This window comes from Littorina saxatilis, linkage group LG2 (assembly GCF_037325665.1).
Source record: "Littorina saxatilis isolate snail1 linkage group LG2, US_GU_Lsax_2.0, whole genome shotgun sequence".
Lineage (NCBI taxonomy): Eukaryota > Metazoa > Mollusca > Gastropoda > Littorinimorpha > Littorinidae > Littorina > Littorina saxatilis.
The window spans coordinates 96,540,689-96,545,688 of record NC_090246.1 but is presented as its reverse complement, the minus strand read 5'-3'; the positions used below and the strand labels follow the sequence as shown (position 1 = coordinate 96,545,688).

Genomic DNA, 5,000 nt, shown 5'->3' with positions numbered 1-5,000 from the left:
CGAGCAAGATGGGGTACTATTTGAATAGTAAATAAAGACAAAATGAAAATCTGTGCAACTGAGAGAAAATGTAATTTACGCCCTCACGGCAAAGCCATTGGTGGCATGTTACACGGGAAAACCCGGCTTTGTATACAAATAAAAAATAAAAATGCAGGGGGGGGGGGGGGGATGTCTGTGCAACTGCAAAAGGGAGATGTATATAAACAATGATGAAAAGTAGAAGTTTGTCTGCAGGCTTCAGTGTTTGGTATTACATCTAAGACTGGGGCATAGGTTTACGGTCACGGCGACCCAGACATGTAGTCATACACTACCACAGATTGTACGGTACGGCTGTAAGTTTAGACACACATCATTTTATGTCGGATTTTTTACTGTCAAACAGCACAATCTTTTATAGTCCCGTAACCCCTAAAAAGAAAGCGCTACCATTGTTGAGCTTAATGTTCTAACTCAGCTAGGATTTTGTCTTCGCTGACAATGATAACTGCGGCTCATTGCCGGACACCCCCCCCCCCCCCTTTATCCACCCCCCTTTATGATCTCCCGATTCGAGAACTCCTCCTTTTTAAGACCTTGCATTTACAGATTCCCTGTTCGTGATGTCTGTAAATTTACCTCCGTTTTAAGAGTTAATTTTAGCAGATGTTTGTTAGTCTTAAAATGGGGGCGGCACACTATTGTCCGCGAAGCGTTGACGGCAAACAAAACCGACGTAGACAAGTATTTATTGTCACGTTAAGTTTAACAACGAAGGCTTAGCACAATATATTCTGACTTGACTCGGATTTTTGTTCTGCCGACACAAAATGCTTCCGCAGTCAGTCGCCTTGTTGAGGTCAGACATGGCCAGACGTCACACGAGGGCGGACTCTACTTGACGGATGACCCGGACACACGCCATGCCAACACACACACACACACACATGCACACACACACACAACACCCACACACACACACACACACTAGTACACGCACCCACAGACACACACGCACGCACTCACACACACATACACACACAAACACACACCGTCACACACACACACACACATATAAACACACACACACACAGTCACTCACACACACACACACACACACTGACTTGCACACACACACACACACACACACACACACACACACACACACACACACACACTGGCACACACACACATAAACACACACACACACACACACATACACACAGACACACGCGCACACACACACACACACACACACACACACACACACACACACTTATCGTGAGGGAAAACCCCATCATAAAACTGCAATGGACTGTCTTCTTGCAATGACATTTGTTACGGCTTTCACCATGCCGTGGTCATCAAATGTATTCCGTAATAAAGTGCAGAAAATCTAGAGAAATAGGCCAACAATTGGTACAACTACGACAAAATTCGTTCTCATTCTCATTTCTCAATAATTGCCTTAGCATTGACCTCAGAGAAGTGTCAAAATGAAACTTGTATAGCAAATAAGATATCTTTTAGACGCCTGAAATTCCTCCCTGTCAAGCACAAGTGCAACAAGGCTTACTTGAAGTGGAAACAAGAACGTCTGGAAAAACAAGGGCGACAAGATGAAACTTTTTGTATTCTTACAAACAAACTTTCATAGTGAGGGGAGGGGGGATGTGGGAGGTGAGAGAGTCACTCCCCAAGTTAAAGGAATGAATTAGTTAATCACATAGCGAGAGAGAGAGAGAGAGAGAGAGAGAGAGAGAGAGAGAGAGAGAGAGAGAGAGAGAGAGAGAGAGAGAGAGAGAGAGAGAGAGAGAGAGAGAGAGAGAGCATAAGTGCAGACTGAAGGAGGCCAAATTGTGGAGAGGAGGCGGAGGAAAAGCCATCAACATTCCAAAGGTAGTTGTGGGCTATTGTAGTATTTTTTTCCACCAGTCATACCTCTCTCAGCATCCGCAGGTAGGCTGAAGCGATACACACCTGGAGGGTGCGGAGGTTTAGTTTCAGTGCACATAGGTAAACGTGTTTTTATTTGTTATCAAGAATAACCTAATATTTTACACGGGATTCGACTTCAGTCGAGTGTGCGCGCGCGCGTGTACTGATGTGCGTGTTTAATTGCGCGAATATGTTTAATAGCCTGTGTGTGTATGAATTTTGAAGGCATATGTAACCGTCTAGGTTTTGGAACTAGTAAGCCGTCATACATATGTCAAACACTATCCCTGTTGCCTGCATGCGAGTGCGACTGCTGCATTCAAGTATGCACACAGGTCACACCCTCCTGATGAGGTTGATGTTTTAATGTCCATCCCCAGAGTTAATCACACGTAATGAATGCACAGGTAAAAATGTCCACGTTCGGGCGTAAACATTTCTCTCACTGCTGCAATCAAGTATTTACACAGGTCAGACACTCATGATGTTGATGTTTCAATGTCCATGCCCAGCGTTAACCACACGCAAAGCCTTGACTGCATCCTGCACCGGCTGCCACTCCTCAGTTGTTCTAGTACACTTTGGCATTGCTGGCTGCGTGTCAGTCAGTCTCAGCAACTTTGTCAGCATAATAAAGGAGTGGGGTCGACACACTGACACAGACAAAACAAGCCGAGTATTGTGTGAAGGTGTCGGAAGGCACAGCTAGCACCAGTCAAACTAATTTGTTAAACACTGACGAGGGCCCATACTACGCGCAAACAGACATAGTATTTTAAACACACACACACGCGCGTGCGCGAGCACACGCACGCACTCACACACTCGCACACACGCACGCACGGCAAACACACACACACACACTGACAGTGACACAACCATAAACACACCAGGTCAAGTCGCCAAGACACGATCACATTACACCCAAAATAGGCTAGAACAAAGGAGCATAACATGAGACAAACTCGAGTTACGAGATGTAAACAGGGCTCTCAGGATTGCGACAGACACAAATAAACGTACTGTGCACAGTTATAACTCGACACAAGCGGAAAATAGGACTGGTCGACAAATTTTAAACATTCGCGTAAAGACACAGACTGCATCTTAGTCACGCCAATGCCACACATTTTTGCAGGCAAACAAACACCCTGACCTGACCGTAACACAGCTTAAGTTGGATCACACACACACACACACACACACACACAAGCACACACACACACGCACAAGCACACACACACACACGCACAAGCACACACACACACACACACACACAAAACTCTACCTCTCTCTCAATCTGACAACCACAAAAACTGTCCCCCACCCCCTCTCTGACCCAATCTCACAGACACACACAGGTGGGATTTTTAGTGTCTGACCCAGGCTCTTGGAAAAATGTTAGGATTTTCGGGCACACGTCGCAGTTTCAGTTAGTTTTTTAGCAGTGTAACTTGGTTGTGAGGCTATTCAGTTGTTCTTTTGTTGTTTAAATCTTCATTTGCTGCCAACTTGAAGTCAGTCACAAAAGTAATACACAATTACAACTGACACTCGACCGATAGAACCTTGAATTTGTACGCATCAGACCTACACGGACAGTCATGAATTCATGGCTCTGAAACGCATTCTCGGTTTGTCTGGAAATGCATCCAAATGATTTTGGGACACCGATAATTTTGCAGAATACGCCCGTATTATCGCATAGGCATCCAGCGATTATTATACGATTGCATTGTTGATAAAAGTGACAACCCTGTTCAAACACTTATAACACGTACACTTATGATATAGATGTCATGATGATAGATGGAGACTTCAAGTTGAGAGAGAGATAGTTATATCACAATGCACACTGGCGTTCTGGCGTGTATACTAATGCCTTGTGATCAAAATCGTATTTTCGTCTGTAATTTCGCAATTGTCTGTTTGCAATACAAATTGATACGCAAAACGTACGACCAAGCAAGCAAGCGTGGTTCATCAGTCGGGCCGAGCGACAACAAAATCAACTCGACTGACTGCCTCAACCCGGAAGTAAAACCGACGCATATCAACCCGCGCAAAACAAAATTAGATACCTTACACTGAACACACCAGATACCCTACAGAGACAGGTAATGGTTTAACTAAATTATGTAAATGTAGACATATTTACCTCAAGTCGCCTCAGAGGATATTAGTCATCCACTCATGGAAACACAGACGCATGGATGTCTCATTGTTTCATGTTTACAAGCACCGAGTCATCGCCAAACTTGCTGCAAAACTAGGTCAGTTACACACAAACCGCTGCCCCTCCCGTTCACTGTGCGAAGTTCTCCCGACGCTGAAATGACCACGACTGGTGCCCGACAGAGATCAACAACCAAGCCTTTTCTTTACTCTCCCTCCCGGCCTTGAGTCCCCTCACGCATCTGACTGTGTACACGTTCTCTGCATAACCACGCCTCTCCAACTGACCAGTGAAGTGACCTGACTTTGATGGCCCGATGGAAGCTTTATAATTAGATCATTTATTGTCCATACAATTAATACCACACTTTTCCATCCATTGTATTAATTGTATGGACAATACATGATCTAATTTCTTATGTCTTTTGACCGCAGAGGTCAAACAGTGCCTGATTAGGGCATCCATCACTGACTGATTTGGGTTCTCGAGTCGAGGCCGGCTGAGTTACTGCTGCATAGCGAACTTGCATCTGTCTCGGATAGCAATATCTGCTGAGGAGACAATACAAAATTTTTTTTTTTAAAACAACCAACCAACCAACCCGCTGAATAGAACCACATATATTATTGGGCCTAGCTATACAATACTATAGAGATCGACAATCTCTCAGTAATGAAAGCTGCCTTTAGAGAACTTCCATGAGTCCATTAATTCCCCAGTCTGAGTCACTGCTTCATAGAGCCACGAGCCGTAGAGAACTGCCAGTCTCTGACCAAGCTTCCATCGGGCCATCAAAGTCAGGTCACTTCACTGGTGAGTTGGAGAGGCGTGAAAAAGTCTACTTTGTGCCCACTAGTTCAGTCTACTTTTTGCCTACTAGTTCAGTCTACTTTTTGCCCACTGG

The 5,000-nt window shown here is 44.8% G+C and overlaps 1 protein-coding gene across 5 annotated transcripts in view; it reads right to left on the bottom strand.

The window, feature by feature from the left end:
- LOC138960262 (sodium/calcium exchanger Calx-like) overlaps positions 1-5,000 on the bottom strand; it is a 114,665-nt gene that overhangs the window by 73,593 nt on the left and 36,072 nt on the right. Inside the window, exon 1 of one of the 5 annotated variants that reach the window (XM_070332078.1) lies at positions 4,079-4,277. The exons of 3 other annotated variants lie outside the window; for them this stretch is intronic. The gene's annotated coding sequence lies outside the window, so the exon portion shown is untranslated. Of the gene's footprint in view, positions 1-2,442; positions 2,550-4,078; positions 4,278-5,000 lie in introns of those variants that run through there. One more of the 5 variants, XM_070332079.1, reaches the window with a different exon arrangement.